Below are 17,289 nucleotides of genomic sequence, written 5' to 3' on the forward strand. Positions count from 1 at the left end.
ACAGAAGCTTTTCAGAGAATGTATAAAATGACCATATTTTCCCATTAACGAACATACAACTATTAAACTTCATTTGAATAAATGTTGATGGTCCTAGAGTTCTGAAATGTTCAGAGCACGTTGAGTTACTGCTTTGTAAAAAAAACGAGTTACAAAGTTTTCATCGGACAGTGACGTTATGCTAATAAATAAGACATAACCAGGACTGTGAATGATGCCTTTCTCAGTTGAATAAATATGCCTATTCTTCATTGATATCAAGAAACTATCACTTGCATTCAAATCGATTTTTGAACCAACTGAAACCTTGACAGACTACTGTGTGTACATACTTATGTAGCCTAGCCTATGTGTTTTGCCTTACAGGCATCCAGTGTAGGCCTGCAGTAGTTTAAATATTAACCATGCAGCTGGATTTTGGAAGTTCATACACGAGAGTATGAGTGAGGGGGTGAGGGATGGGGCAAGGCACTCTCGCACACAGAAAATAAAAGGAGGGGCAGTGGTTTAGCATATGACATCATCCCTATTTTAAATAAAGCTCAGGCCATGTTCTTCATTGGTTCCTAGCTGGAGAAATCGATTTTTGGGGGGAGGGGGGGGGCATGCTTCTCCTTCAATTTCACCCTCGCTCGACTATGTGGTAACTCCACTCATTCGATTCTTCATTTTCAGAGTGGTCTGCTTCTGTGGTCCAAAGAACGTTACTAAAGGAGGGATGCACATCGTTTGAACAAGTCAATTGAATCTACAGCTTCATTGTGAAGCTTGACAGTGAAGGGAGACAGCTGCACTTTTGATTGTTTGTCCTCTAAATTTACAACGTCTGCGTCGACATATTTGGTCTGTTTTTGTCCAGCCAGCGAGGAAGTAGCCTTAAAAAGGAGTAGCCTACGACGGTCCCTGAAAGAATTTGGCGAAACGCTGCGAAGCGTGCCTCGACTTTCTTACGGTGAGTGGGAATTGATAGATTGTAGCACGAGCCAGCAAATGTCTTGCAAAAACCAATTTCTAGGCTACATTGTTGCCATTTCGGCGTATTTAGATAATGTTCTGCTAATTCATGCTGGTTTCGTGTTAAACAATGGCTTCTACTTTATCCAAACAAAGCTCATGAAATTACACAGATCAAACCTTCGTTGTTGAAAGCCCGTGTTTTCTATCAGGATTTGATGTGATGCCTACAACGTCGGTGGAGAGTTTGGGCGGTGGTTTCCTTTCCCTAAAACAGCCTTGTCAAGGCGCATTAGGTGACTGGACACACAACTGTATATGTAGCCTGTATGTTAATTGAATCAATTTTATTGACTAACCTCGGCACCAAACTTCCCCCTATTATGCCCCAGCTCAGACTCTCATTGTTCTGAGAATGAGGGCCCCAAATGGCTACTGCAAAACCGGGGTTAATTTACCGTTCATGATTATGTCCTGGGATTTGGGCTTCGCGAAGTTCTGTGGCTCGCTGGTAAACTCTGCTCTGAAATTGCGTTTTCTAATGGAGAGCTGGTGGATCGCGATCCCATTATCGATTGATAACCCAATCGAAAGTGCCCCCTTAGCTGTTTAATTTCTATATGTGTAGTCTAAATGTCTGTTGGTTACATTGCTGAATCAATATCACATTAAACACACCATTAACATCCAGCTGAAAATCTAATGTAAGCAAAATTGATCGAGAAGCATATAGGCCTGCGCCTGCCCATCACAATTTCCCTATCACAAGAAGATTTTGCGTTACTTTTTACACCAACATCACGTCAGTGAAAACGGAGTGTCTGTCTGGCGCATCTCGGAGATGGCTGGCTGCTAGATTATACTGCTCACCAAGATTCACATCGCTGTTTGTTTTCATACTCACCTACACATCCAGAGATATCACCCATGACAACAGACTGAGACTGGGCAGAGCTAGAGGGAGAGGTCAGAAGCATCCGATGGCTATGTGATACTGTCATCTGGGGTTTGGCTCCAAATACATATTACATAATCCCTAATGGGGCACATGCATTCCATTCCACATGCCAACGAATGCTATCCCACCTGCCCCATCTCAATGTCACTGATTGGGTGTCAACAGAAGTCTATCAAATGAGACTCGAAATCTGATCAAGAATCAATCGAACAGCATCAGTGTCTGCTGTTGTCATCAATTGTTCTGTTTCGTATAACAGGCCTCTGATCAAGTGTTATCTTTCACTGATAAATCTGAAAGAAAGTGTTAATTGTGTTAAATTGTCATTTGATTTCTTAAAGGAGACATGACTCTTTCTTTTGCTAATGTGGTGAATGTGATCGTGTTTGGTTTTCGAGTGTTGTTGTAGGGATATATATATCTATCTATCCGTTTCAGGGTGTTGCATTGACTGAGAGGTTACGTTGCTGCAGGAGTTTGACAGTGACACCCTCTCGCCCGCCCTGAGTGGGGAGTGTATGTCCTCGCTCAGCGGTGACCTCTCAGGCAACCCTCTGAGTGTGAATTATCACTGCAGGGGTGTGAAACCATCTCTCTCACTGATGCCTATGGCAGCCTGAGCTCCTAACAAGATCAGGGGTGTCAAACATGCAGTCAGGTAGGGGGGTCCAATATGGCCCGCGGGTGCTCTTATTATTATAACATATATTTTTAAACATACTTTAAAATGACTAAAAACCAAATCAACTGTCAATTATAATGGGCCTACATTCAAACAGTTTCTTGAATGTGTCCAGCTCACTAATAATCACCTACATGTCAGGGTGCATTGAAAATTCTGGAAACTATAGACGGAGGACATTATTTAGCTTATTTTTAAATATAACAAATTCTGTGGCCTACCGGACCTCATTGAAGACCAAATGTGGCCCCTGGGGGAAAATGACTTTGATACCCCGGTTTAAGATAATACCCGGTTTAAGATAATACCACTTCCCCTTTACGGTCGCCACTTCCTCTGTCCTCATTCTAAACCTCTGCAGTGTCAGGTCTATATAGGCTAGAGGTTGGTAGTCAGTGACCTAGAGTCTAGTTTTAATTATGGGCTCTTTTGGCATAGAGGAACTATATCACACTATGTCAATAAGGGGGGAATTCAGGGGACTCTCCCAACATCACAGGGAGGGCAGAACAAAACGTTGCAATTCAAAACCAAAGTTTTCAGGCAAAACCTTTGCAGTGGTTTTGCGGGTAGTTGATGCGTTGGACTAGTAACCCGAAAGGTTGCAAGATCGAATCCCCGAGCTGACCAGGTAAAAACCTGTCGTTCTGCCCCTGAACAAGGCAGTTAACCCACTGTTCCTATGCAGTCATCGAAAAATAAGAATTTGTTCTTAACGGACTTGCCTAGTTAAAGGTAAAAAAAAAAAAACTCTGATCTCCATTAGATGTCGACCGATTAAACTTGAAATCGGCCATTCCGATTTCATAACAATCGGAAATCGGTATTTTTGGGAGCCGATTTATAAATAAATAATAAATGTATACATTTTATTTAACTAGGCAAGTCAGTTAAGAACACATTCTTATTTTCAATGACTGCCTAGGAACGGTGGGTTAACTGCCTTGTTCAGGGGCAGAACGACAGATTTTCACCTTGTCAGCTCCGGGGATCCAATCTTGCAACCTTACAGTTAACTAGTCCAACGCAATAACGACCTGCCTCTCTCTCGTCGCACTCCACAAGGACTGCCTGTTACGCGAATGCAGTAAGCCAATGTAAGTTGCTAGCTAGCATTAAACTTATCCTATTAAAACATTCAATCATAATCACTAGTTAACTACACATGGTTGATATTACTATATATTATCTAGTGTGTTCTGTGTTGAATATAATCTGTCTGAGCATACAAGTATCTGACTGAGCGGTGGTAGGCAGAAGCAGGCGCGTAAACATTAATTCAAACAGCACTTTCATGCGTTTTGCCAGCAGCTCTTCGTTGTGCTTCAAGCATTGCACTGTTTATGACTTCAAGCCTATCAACTCCCGAGATGAGGCTGGTGTAACCGAAGTGAAATGGCTAGCTAGTTAGCGCGCACTAATAGCGTTTCAAACGTCACTCGCTCTGAGCCTTCTAGTAGTTATTCCCCTTACTCTGCATGGCTAACACTGCTTCGAGGGTAGCTGTTGTCGTTGTGTTGCTGGTTCGACCCCAGGGAATACTAAAGTGCCTATAAGAACATCTAATAGTCAAAGGTTAATGAAATACACATGGTATAGAGGGAAATAGTCCTATAATTCCTATAATAACTACAACCTAAAACTACTTACCTGGGAATATTGAAGACTCATGTTAAAAGGAACCACCAGCTTTCATATGGTCTCATGTTCTGAGCAAGGAACTTAAACGTTCGCTTTCTTGCATGGCACATATTGCTCTTTTACTTTATTCTCCAACACTGGTTTTGCATTATTTAAACCAAATTGAACATGTTTCATTATTTATTTGAGGCTAAATTGATTTTATTGATGTATTATATTAAGTTAAATTAAGTGTTCATTCAGTATTGTTGTAATTGTCATTATTACAAAAACGTTTTTTTTTTAATCGGCTCATTAATCCGTATCGGCCTTTTTGGTCCTCCAATTATCGGTATCGGCGGTGAAAAATCGTTCGACCTCTAATCTCCATCTTGCTATTCAGTATTTTATGAAAGTGGATAAAGTATTGACAGTTTCCCTATGCCAGAAAAATACCCTAGTTACTGCTTTTGTCTATGGTTGGGTTGACGAGACTACCCTACGTGCAGGTTTAGGATCAGTATTACCAACCCTAAAATCATCCTTATCGCTGTAGTTATTGAAAGAGAACTGACCTTAGTTCAGCCGCGTAGAACCAACGTTCTCTCGATGAGTCATGTAACGTGATTGGCAACCAACTGGTCTTGGAATGTAAATGCACTGGTGCACTTCAAATGGTTCCTCTCCTGTAGTCTGGACGCCCTTGTTAGTCAGCATGGTGCCCTATGGGGCAGCTGCAGTTGTCTATTTTAGGCAAGACTCACAGAAATCCAGGTGGTTGGCATTGCATTGTTTCCGATCGCGTGACCGGGACCGCTGCTTAAATTGGATACAGCCGTAAAACTCTGCAGGTCAGTATCTGAGTTATTTAGTTGGGCGCCTTCAACAAATTCACTTAAATAATGGTCTTGGGAGTGCGGGTGTCACAAAAGTGTGCTGTTGACTCATGGCTTTCCACTTGTATGGTTGCTAATGTGTCCTTATTTGCGCTGGTTATTGTTGGGGCCATGTGAAAGCATCAATGCAACAGCTGCTGAGATATTACGCAATGCATGTCAAGGTCACTGGGCTCAAATCCATTTTCTTTGCCCTGCATAGTGAGCAGATGATATACTACCTAATTACACACCCTGACGGGACTAGCTATTATCTGTCCTATCAACTGCCATAAAATCCCTCAATTTGCTGCATTACGTATGGCACACATCTGCTGTGAAATACAATTACAGTAGGTTTCATCATGCATTCTCTCGCTGGTTTCTATGGCGTCTCAGTAAGTCTGCCCCAAATATAGGGAGTAGGGTGCTATTTGGGACACGGTCTCCAGTCTGGAAGGGCTCCTGCCGGCTGTCCCATGGGAAGCTGTGGTTGGTTGTGCTGCTGTAGCGCTTGCCACTGTGGTGGTCTGTGCCTTGGCATTCGGCATTCTCTTTATTAGCCACGAAGCAATGGACACGCACTGCTTTTGGACTCTGTGGCTGCCTGGCATTGTGACATGTAGCTCTGTGCTCTGCTATGAGCCAAAGTGTTCAGCACATTCAGGAATTTGTTTGTCAGATCCTTTGTGTTCTGGTCTGACCTTGAGATGCCTGCTCAAGGAACTATTAAGTCCACTTAGTTAATATTTTTCCAATGAGGCCTCATTCAAATCTATTCACTCTGTATCCCTCCCGATAGGCTTTAGCCATATCTGGTTTGTTTTAATGGGGTGCTTTGGGACAAGGTTTGATTTGTGGTTAGGCGTTGACCGCAACGTTTGAGGTGTGTGACGGGCCCTTGCGGTCTGTGTGTGTTGTGGCTGGTTACACACATCCTGTTTTGCTCTGGTCTGCCTCTTGACCCATGAGTAACCTAGGTCTGTGTGTTCAGTAATAGAGGCATGGTGTGTGTGCCCCCAAGTGTGTAGCAGGCGCAATGGGATCAGTCCATCTGGCCTGAGCTCACCCTGGCTGCTCATAGCCCTGGTAACTGATCTGGCCCTGAGGCAGCAGCACCACAGAGCACAGCCACTTTCCACTATTGACTTACTTCCTGATCCCCAGAGAGAAGCAGCCCTGTAGCCATCCCACTGTAACCCTCACCCTCCCCATCCCTCCAAAGCCTGGTGTCCCTGGTCTGTCGTGGCTTTATCTCAATTAGTCTTTCAGTGATTCCCTGCAACCTATCCCCTTGCCTCCTTCGCAAACCCTTCAGACCTTTTCCAATGGGGTTTGAGAAGATGTGAGGAATCAAGGATTTATGAATTTAGAGCCCTAGTGTCCCAGGTCTGGTTGTTCTCGTGGGATTTTTGCCAAAACCAAGCGTGCCAGCTGATACCTCTGTCCCCCTGCCCTGGCTAAACTAATCCATACGCCCCTCTATGCCCCAGGACAAAGGGGGCTCAGTGGGCACAGGGGCAGACAATGGGCCCTGTCTGTTACCTTTTAATCCTCAGATTACCCACTGACAACCAGCACACACTGCTACCCGGAGCGGCAGGGTAACCTAGTGGTTAGAGCGTTGGACTAGTAACCGAAAGGTTGCAAGTTCATATCCCAGAGCTGACAAGGTACAAATCTGTCGTTCTGCCCCTGAACAGGCAGTTAACCCACTGTTCCTAGGACGTCATTGAAAATAAGAATTTGTTCTTAACTGACTTGCCTAGTTAAATAAAGGTAAAAAAATAAAATAAAAACACACCTCCCCTCTGCCATCTCCCACCCTGCGGGAACATTCGGCCCCATTCGCGCCTTGTCCTGAAGAGACCCCCAGACCAAACCTGGCTCAGTGCTGCTTTGAACCTGGTCCAGTTTAACTAGATTGTGCTAGCCTTGAGTACATTCCCTTATTCCCCCCCCCCCCAACCCCCAGGCTAAATGACTAGGTTACCCCATTGTCTTATGATTTCCCTTAACACTACCTTGTTAGGCTAGTCCATCCCATCTGACTCCCCCAAGGCTAATTGGCTACACTAACTATCCACTTAGCCTGTAGCGTGACTTGCCACAGTCTTATCCTCCTCATTATCGAGTGCTTTAACGCCACTTAGCACATCTCCATGTGGAATTAACATTAACGTGTGGTTTAAGTACACAGTCCAGCTAATGAATTGTTTAGCATGGCTAAGCCAATGCTTAGTGTCCATCCTATATGTCAGGGACAGCAGCTCTGATCCTGGAGGGCTGCAGCGCAGGACACGCATACTTCAGCCAAGCGATCAACTAATTCTGGTCTTTCATTACACCAGGATAGGGTTACTTCATAGGAGCTGGACTGGAACAGGAGCATGCACACACTGCAGTCCTCCATGACTTGGAGATGTCCACTACTGGTCCATAGAATAGCTTGGAAGCAACTTTGTTTTCTCCGTATATATCTATGGTCTACCCAAGTTGGCAAAGGGGCCTTGTGCCCTGGTGTCTCCAACGGGGTCTGCCCCAGCCTCATCAGTCATCCAGGAAGTGGGAGTGTGCAGACACCTCATACAGGTCTTTGTCTAGAGTTAACAAGCTCTGTGGTGCACCAGCTATACATGGGGCAGGGCATCCAGAGACTCCCAGTGCGGAGGACCCCCAGTGAGGGGTGGGGTGATGCAGGAAAAGGGCGCTTGGTGGGGTAGAGCTCCGCTACCCGACCTGAGGTCGACGGGCCCCCGACATTAAACATCGGGCTAGGGCCTGTTTATTCATCAATAACTAGGGTACGGGCAGGGTTCAGGTGTCACTAAATTGACCTCTATCATTTTGAAGCTGAGGCATTTGCTTGTGCTCTGCTGCGCAGTAGTCATACCTGACTAGGATCATAACGATGTTCCTTGCGTTTTGTCAGGAGTTTACAGCTAACTGCTCTAATGTCTCTTCATTGAGCAGAGCAGCCCAAGTGGAGCCCTTGCTATGGTTACTCACGGACTCCGAGTGCAGGGAGCTTGTGACAGATGGAGAGTAGCAGCTATAAGGTTTACTAATGGAGGAAGTCATTTCTGATTTTGGGCTCAGCCTTAACCTTGGCAGAAACAATAGGGCCTGAATGTCTTGGGCATGGTTAGGGTTTGGGGGGCTTAAAATACATGCCTGTGTAGGGCTCCAGTAGGGGGTCCCATGTTTTGGATTGTACCCTAAGACATTTCATGCTGGCTGGCTTGGGGATCCTGTGTGTTTTTGATTAGCCATGGAGGGATTTGGTAGGTCATTTCTGCGATTTGATTTGTCATTGACAGGTTTTATGCTTCAATTCTGTCTCCAACTGAAATGAGCACTACCTCTTCAGTGTATTGCCAGATGAGATGCCATGGGCTTTAGTTACGAGCGATGGCATGAGCTCATATTCCCAGTGAGTAATTCCATTCCACTCTGAGTCCATTGTGCCAGTGGATCTGGTTAAACGGAAGGGTAAAGGTCAGGAAGCTATCTTCTATGGGAGAGTTTCTCCGGTTGCAATGCCTCATAGGAGATCAGCACCCTGCCCTCACCCTCAGGTCACTGTGAAAAGACCTGCCACCATAGGGTGTGCATGGGAAGGCAGCGGTGCATAGCTTCATTGGAAGAGCCCACAGTAGGGTGAGTGGCTGCAGATCTGGCTTTTTCAGGATCTTTAGTCTACAGCACTAAAAGATTCTGTGCATGTATATATTCTCTACGCTTGGAGAAGAGGCTACTCAGGCGATGCATATGTAACAATTGCTAAACACTATGGGCTACTGTATGTTTAAGCTTAAACTTTTGGATCAGTTAGGTTCGCGAATGGAGCAATAGGGGCAAATGAAAACCCCACCTAGATCATTTAGGAAAGGTACGCCGGCTTGTATTTTGTAAATAAAAACACTGACAAAAAATGAATCACCTTGAGTAAATATTGATTTGTGAAATGTGTACAACGAGCTCAATATGAATGAAATGCATCAACAGTACAACAGACTTAGATATCGGCCTATAGTTTACTAGGGTGCACCCAAAAATGAAGGGTCTCTCAGATTTCAAAGTTGAAATGGCAATACAATAAACATGAATCCACATAAAACACAAACCAATTCACAAATATTAACATAAACCACCATAAGATGGAATCAAATGTGAGTGACTGAGCCGATAAATAAACACTAAGGCGTTTAAGTGCAGCATGTGCTTATAACAATCCCACTGCAATGTATGATGCCTTGCAAGAGAAATCCTACCACACCTTAGTATGGTGCAAATTAGGTGTTCTCCAAGGAAAATAAATCTTCACATGCAAATCTTCATTGATGTCCTGGGTTCGGCGGCTCGCCATCCTTGGTGGATCTGAATCCATACTCAAAAAAACCTGACCTGTTTTACAAACAGGATCACACATTTACTTATATATACACTGCTCAAAAAAACAAAGGGAACACTAAAATAACACATCCTAGATCTGAATGAATGAAATATTCTTATTAAATAATTTTTTCTTTACATAGTTGAATGTGCTGACAACAAAATCACATAAATTTGATTTCCATTGATCATTTTTATCAACCCATGGAGGTATGGATTTGGAGTCACACTCAAAATTAAAGTGGAAAACCACACTACAGGCTGATCCAACTTTGATGTAATGTCCTTAAAACAAGTCAAAATGAGGCTTAGTAGTGTGTGTGTGGCCTCCACGTGCCTTTATGACCTCCCTACAATGCCTGGGCATGCTCCTGATGAGGTGGCGGATGGTCTCCTGAGGGATCTCCTCCCAGACCTGGACTAAAGCATCCGCCAACTCCTGGACAGTCTGTGGTGCAACATGATGTCCCAGATGTGCTCAATTGGATTCAGGTCTGGGGAACGGGCAGGCCAGTCCATAGCATCAATGCCTTCCTCTTGCAGGAACTGCTGACGCACTCCAGCCACATGAGGTCTAGCATTGTCTTGCATTAGGAGGAACCCAGGGCCAACCGCACCAGCATATGGTCTCACAAGGGGTCTGAGGATCTCATCTCGGTACCTAATGGCAGTCAGGCTACCTCTGGCGAGAACATGGAGGGCTGTGCGGCCCCCCCAAAAAATGCCACCCCACACCATGACTGACCCACCGCCAAACCGGTCATGCTGGAGGATGTTGCAGGCAGCAGAACGTTCTCCACGGCGTCTCCAGACTCTGTCACATGTGCTCAGTGTGAACCTGCTTTCATCTGTGAAGAGCACAGGGCGCCAGTGGCGAATTTGCCAATCCTGGTGTTCTCTGGCAAATGCCAAACATCCTGCACGGTGTTGGGCTGTAAGCACAACCCCCACCTGTGGACGTCGGGCCCTCATACCACCCTCATGGAGTCTGTTTCTGACCGTTTGAGCAGACACCTGCACATTTGTGGCCTGCTTGAGGTAATTTTGCAGGGCTCTGGCAGTACTCCTCCTGCTCCTCCTTGCACAAAGGCGGAGGTAGCGGTCCTGCTGCTGGGTTGTTGCCCTCCTACGGCCTCCTCCACGTCTCCTGATGTACTGGCCTGTCTCCTGGTAGCGCCTCCATGCTCTGGACACTACGCTGACAGAAACAGCAAACCTTCTTGCCACAGCTCGCATTGATGTTCCATCCTGGATGAGCTGCACTACCTGAGCCACTTGTGTGGGTTGTAGACTCTGTCTCATGCTACCAATAGAGTGAAAGCACCGCCAGCATTCAAAAGTGACCAAAATATCAGCCAGGAAGCATAGGAACTGAGAAGTGGTCTGTGGTCCCCACCTGCAGAACCACTCCTTTATTGGGGGTGCCTTGCTAAATTCACTGTATCACAATTCCAGTGGGCCAGAAGTTTACATACACTAAGTTGACTGCCTTTTATACAGCTTGGAAAATGATGTCATTGCTTTAGAAGCTGACCCTCAACACTGGGGCCCCACAAGGGTGCGTTCTCAGCCCTCTCCTGTACTCCCTGTTCACCCACGACTATGTGGCCATGCACGCCTCCAACTCAATAAGTTTGCAGATGACACTACAGTGGCAGGCTTGATTACCAACAACGATGAGACTGCCTACAGTGAGGAGGTGCGGGCCCTCTTAGTGTGGTGTCAGGAAAATAACCTCATTCTCAATGTCAACAAAACAAAGGATATGATCGTGGACTTCAGGAAACAGCAGAGGGAGCACCCACCTATCCACGTCAACGGGACAGTAGTGGAGAGGGAGGAAAGTTTTTTTAAGTTCCTCAGTGTACACATCACGGACAAACTGAAATGGTCCACCAACACAGACAGTGTGGTGAAGAAAGGCGCAGCAGCGCCTCTTCAGCCTCAAGATGAATTTCTTCAGTCTCCTGTCACCAAAAACACTCAAACTTTTACAGATGCACAATCAAGAGCATCCTGTCGGGCTGTATCACCGCCTGGTATGGCTACTGCTCCGCCCATAACCGTAAGGCTCTCCAGAGGGTAGTGAGGTTTGCACAGCGCATCACCGGGTTCATCCTTGGGAGCAATTTCCAAACGCCTGAAGGTACCATGTTCATCTGTACAAACAATAGTACGCGAGTATAAACGGCATGGGACCACGCAGCCGTAATACAGCTCAGGAAGGAGACGTGTTCTGTCACCTAGAAATGAACGTACTTTGGTGCGAAAAGTGCAAATCAATCCCAGAACAGCAAAGGACCCTGTGACGATGCTGGAGGAAACGGGTACAAAAGTATCAATAGCCACAGTAAAACGAGTCCTATATCAACATAACCTGAAAGGCCGCTCAGCAAGGAAGAAGTCACTGCTTTAAACCGAAATAAAAAAGCCAGACTAGGGTTTGCAACTGCACATGGGGACAAAGATATGTACTTTTTGGAGAAATGTCCTCTGGTCTGATGGAACAAAAATAGAACTGTTTGGAGTTAAAAGGGGAGGCTTGCAAGCCGAAGGATACCATCCCAACCATGAAGAGTAGGGGTGGCAGCATGTTGTGGGGTGCTTTGCTGTAGGAGGGACTGGTGCCCTTCACAAAATAGGTGGCATTATGAGGAAGGAAAATGACATGAATATATTGAATCAACATCTCAAGACATTAGTCAGGAAGTTAAAGCTTGGTTGCAAATTGGTCTTCCAAATGGACAATGACCCCAAGCATACTTCCAAAGTTGTGGCAAAATGGCTTAAAGACAACAAAGGTATTGGAGTGGCCATCACAAAGCCCTGACCTCAATCCATAAAAAAATTGTGGGAAGAACTGAAAAACTGTGTGCGAGCAAGGAGGCCTACTAACCTGACTCGGTTACACCAGGTCTGTCAGGAGGAATGGGCCAATATTCACCCAACTTGTTGTGGAAGTCTACCTGAAATGTTTGACTCAAGTTTTTAAAATATTTTTATTAAAGGCAATGCTACCAAATACTAATTGAGTTCATGTAAACTTCTGACCCACTGGGAATGTGATGAAAGAAATAAATAAATGCTAAAATCATTCTCTCTCCTATTATTCTGACATTTCACATTCTTAAAATAAAGTGGTGATCCTAACTGACCTAAGATGGGGACTTTTTACTCTGATTAAATGTAAGGAATTGTGAAACTGAGTTTAAATGTATTTGGCTAAGGTATACGTAAACTTCCGACTTCCATCCCCGTTCACAACCAAAGCCTCCTTGACGGTAACATTGCTCACTGTTGCCCCTAGTGGCTGGTTCTCAGACATGGATGGATGTCGAATACCGACTTGCATCACTAGTGACCTGTCTGGTTTGCCTTTGTTGATTTGCTGTATTTTCAAAATTGAGAGCAGGGACTCCTATGTCGATGACCACAGCATCTTTTAATTTAGTTGAGAAGGAAGGAGACAGCCATGCAACTGGGTTGAGAACTGAGCTGGGCTCATATGCTCAGCAAAGCCTCTTGTCATTATGCTGTGAGTAATGACTATCTTGTGTTGGTGGATTTCATTATGAGATTGGATCTTTCTGCGTGCCATGTCTTCTGAGTGCTCTGTGGTGATGCAGCAGAACTCTGCAACACTGCCTTATATGGGCAGACAAAGGAACCGTCTCTTATGCTCTCTCAACACCCCACACACACTTCACCCCATCCTTTGCACTTCCACCACCAATCCTAAGAGTTCATTCAACATCCCCCTCTTACTAAATATATTTGCTCCCTCTTTGGACAGGCTGGCAGTCTAGATAAGCAGGAAAAGCCAGAACTGGCCTAACTATTTTTTTCTTTCCCTCTGTGGATATGAAGTATTTAGGAGCATGTGTTCTCATGCAGTTGGTAGGTTAATGACTTGGGTCATTCATTAGGCAGTCAACTGAAGAAAATGGTCTGACAAGGGGAAGGATTACCTGAACCAGCATTTCTTATTGGTCCAGTTTTTGTAGCATTGTAACTTCTGGTGAACTTGGTCAGTTGTTGACTTTGACTAGTGACTGCCCCCTTCCTGTCTGAAGGGAACTGGTCCAATAACAAAGTTCTATGTAGGAAACCCCCTTCCCTAATAAACCCCTCCTTTTCCAATACTCTGTTCTCCTACAAAACTCTGGTCTTTCTAAAGCCTCTCCACTCACTCCCACCCTCCTTTTCTGTCATACCCCTTTACACACACACACACACGCACTGAATGAAGCCTGTGTTTCCTTTGGCCAGAGCTCCAGTACTTTGGAGGCCTCCACATAGCAAGGCCTCACTCAGTCAGACAGCAGTCCATTAATGAATAACCAGAGACTGAGGCCCCTGTTTGTCGAACACCCATGGCGCTATACAGCTCAGTTACACCATAGTCTCTACCATCCAGGCCCAGTTTAGTCTAGCTAGCAGACGTTGTGTTCAAAGCTCAATTGGGTTGTCTTTGTCAGGCACAGGGGCAGTCAGGGAAGGTTGGTCACAGACACAGGGTTTGCTTTGGCAGTGTAGTCTAAAATGGAGGTCTATTGTCCACAGTCTTGTAGTCAAAGATGATGCAAGTACTTTGTACGGCACAGTGGAATCAGAAGAATTCTTAATCTGGTAGACCGTCCCCTGCGCTCTCTCACACAACGTATATACTGAACAAAGATTTGACTGAGTCACAGTTCATATAAGGATGTCATTCAATTTAAATGAATAAATTAGGCCCTAATCTATGGATTTCACAGGACTGGGAATACAGATATGCGTCTGTTGGTCTCAGATAAAGTAGTGGTGTGAATCAGGAAACGAGTCGGTATCTGGTGTCACCACGATTTGCCTCATGCAGTGCGACATCTCTCCTTCGCGTACTTGAGCTGGCTGTTGATCGTGTGCTGAGGAATGTTGTCCCACTCCCCTTCAATGGCTGTTCAAAGTTGCTGGATATCGGCAGGAACTGGAACACACTGATGATCCAAAGCATCCCAAACAAAACTCTGGTAACACCTGTGGTGGACATTCCTACATTCAACATGCCAATTGCACACTCCCTAAAAACTGGAGACATCTGGCCCTTTATCACCCCCAGCACAAGGTGTACCTGTGTAATGATCATGATGTTTAATCAGCTTCTTTTTATGCCACACCTGTCAGGTGGATGGATTATCTTGGCAAAAGAGAAATGCTCACTAATAGGGATGTAAACAAATTTGTGCCCAAATATTTGAGAGAAATAAGCTTTTTGTGCATATGGCAAATGTCTGGGTTCTTTTATTTCAGCTCATGAAACATGGGACCAACTTCTTCAGTGTATATATTCGTACACACACTTCCTGTGACAGCTGTTTATAGGCTTCTACCCTGAGGAGCCTGACGGGCAGAGCTGGAATGTGGACGGGGTGGCTCGGCTCAACGACAGACACCCTGGCCCGAGCCCTCCCCGGGCATTCCAGCACATGTGCACACGACACTAGGCCTCAACCTCAAACCTTTAGGGCAGATTTATCATTGAAACACCCCTCATATTTCCCCCCTGCACTCTCCCCGTTCACCTCCCTCTGTGAGCTAGCAGAGAGCAGAATCTATTTTTCACCTGTGGTTAAGACTGTTATGACACTAAGCTGACATCAGTAACACCCCCAACCTCCATCCCAACCCTTGCTCCTTTTTCTCTTTCGTTCTCCCTGTAGTCCGACTGCATTTCCAACCCACTCTCAACACAGATAAATCCCCCTCTGTTTGTATTAAAGGAGTATTATAAGTGACCCATTTTGCTGCGTGGCTAAAACATGGCTGGCACTGTATAGGATGATTGCAGACAGCTGTAATTAAACTGCAAGAAAAAAAGACGGGGGGGGGGGGGGGGGATGAGTTAGAAGATGCAACGCAGCAAAGATGAGACTGAGATGGGGGCAGCGGGTTTCTTCCGTCTAGACAGCCCACCCCAACAGGCTTACGATGGCAGCTTTAACCACACACCCAGAGAATAACAGACAACTTGCAGAGTTTGTTTTCCTGGACACTAGTTATTATCCAGTCACTGTTGTCAGACTGCAGCCCGGGGGCTTATGAATTTGCATACTTCCAACACATGGTAATTGTTACCAGGGGCATTGAGCTAATTGTGATATTAGCTGTGGCGCTAGCTGGAAAGTAAGCATGCTTTGTCCTGAAGTTGGTATTAGCCCTTTTTCTTTTTACTGGTATTTGTTATGCAAATGATGGAGAGGAGCACAATGGCTCATTATTTCATAAAAATGCATGACGCCTTTCATATCTATCAACCGTGCAGTTTATTCTATTGTTTTTTTTGGTGGGCGTTCCCCTTTTCAATCATTCCAATTGCAAATCTATGCTAAGACTTGGCCAGGGCTATGGAAAGCAGCTCTGAAATTCCCAGAGAATTTGTCATGAGGCCATTTTGATGATGAGTGGTTTTTAAGAAAGATGCTGTGCAAAAGTTTCAAATAGGACAAACTACAGCTAGCTTCTCTGAAGCAGAGGCGTCTCTAACACCCTCACTAATCGCCTTACTACAGTTCAACAAAGCCCTTGATATGCATGTGTAGGGTTTTAGTGACGCCATCATGCCACCTACCACTACCCGGAGGTCGGCTCGGTTCGTGGTAAGGAATGCGGTACAGGCTGCACTTTGGTAAGCCCCTGGCATTAGTGGTTAAGTCAGCAGCCACTGGCTTTTGCCCGGACCAGCGATGGGCACAAGTAAAAGCCAGGCCAGTGCCCATTCTGCCCACGGCCAAAACATCCCCCTTTTATCCTGCTGCTGTCCACCGAACGCAGGTACAGCACCTTCGCGTTAAATCCGACTCCTGCCCAGCCCGCTGGATTTAGTTAGCTGTCAGTCGTCCCTCATCTCCCTAACGCTTCGCTACATCGGTGTCGGAGCCCATCCAAATGCGGTAGCCGCGTTGTTTGAAACACCGAGTATTGAGTTGAACTTGTGATATTGTGAAGAGTTGACAAATTAGTCAATTAAGTTTAGCCATGTTTCCTTCCCAAATTAGATTGATGATAATGCTGAATGTGCTAGGTCTTTGTGAAACTCTACTGGCCTCTAACTCATGGGCAATAATCCAAACTTGATTCAGCCAAGTCATTGATAACAAATTCTGTTTCATAACCTCTTGGGTCATCAAGATTTGAAGTATGCTATAATATATATATATATATATATATATCATTGACTAATGTAGAGATCTGTAAGAATAGCTTGCAGCTCTGGTGTAGCCCTGCTCAGTTGACTCAGTTGAAGGCTGCAAACTTGGCCCTTCATGGTGCCTTTATCCTCCCTGACCCCTCTCTTGCTCTGTGCTGGAGATCTGTAACAGAAGAGAGGAGAAAAGGGAGGTTGCGGCCAGCAGCCTTTCTGCCTGCAGTTGGAGCCAGAAGGATGAGGAGAGGAAAAGAAACCATGGAAAATGGCACTGAAGGCTTTTTGTTTGTCCTCTCTGGTTGAAATAAGGGTCAGACCATTGGTTTGGAGGGAGAGAGATTGAAGGAATTTGAGAGGGGTGCATGTGTTTTGGGGGTTAGGTGTTGGTATTAGTTCTATTGGCCGTCCGCTATCAAACTGGCCCAGCGAGTTCCACAGGATCCCCGCAAGTGATTTGCTTGTTAATTTGCCTTTTTAGTCCGGTCATTTGCCAATTGACCCTGTCTTAGACTAAAAGGCTGTTAGGCCTCGTGTGTCGCTCAAACAGGTCAAGGCCAAACGGTATTGAAGGAAATAAATTCTTCTGTTAACATAAAAATGTGTGAATAAGTAGCAAACTGAG

General features: G+C 45.3%; 1 protein-coding gene across 1 annotated transcript in view; it reads left to right on the forward strand.

Annotated features, from left to right (window-relative positions):
• Positions 1-552: 552 nt before the first annotated feature.
• The window catches only part of LOC109875965 (flocculation protein FLO11), a 43,442-nt gene continuing 26,705 nt past the window's right edge, over positions 553-17,289 (forward strand). Inside the window, exon 1 of the mRNA XM_020468422.2 lies at positions 553-952. The gene's annotated coding sequence lies outside the window, so the exon portion shown is untranslated. The remainder of the gene's footprint in view (positions 953-17,289) is intronic.

Source organism: Oncorhynchus kisutch, linkage group LG1 (assembly GCF_002021735.2).
Source record: "Oncorhynchus kisutch isolate 150728-3 linkage group LG1, Okis_V2, whole genome shotgun sequence".
Taxonomy (NCBI): Eukaryota; Metazoa; Chordata; class Actinopteri; order Salmoniformes; family Salmonidae; genus Oncorhynchus; species Oncorhynchus kisutch.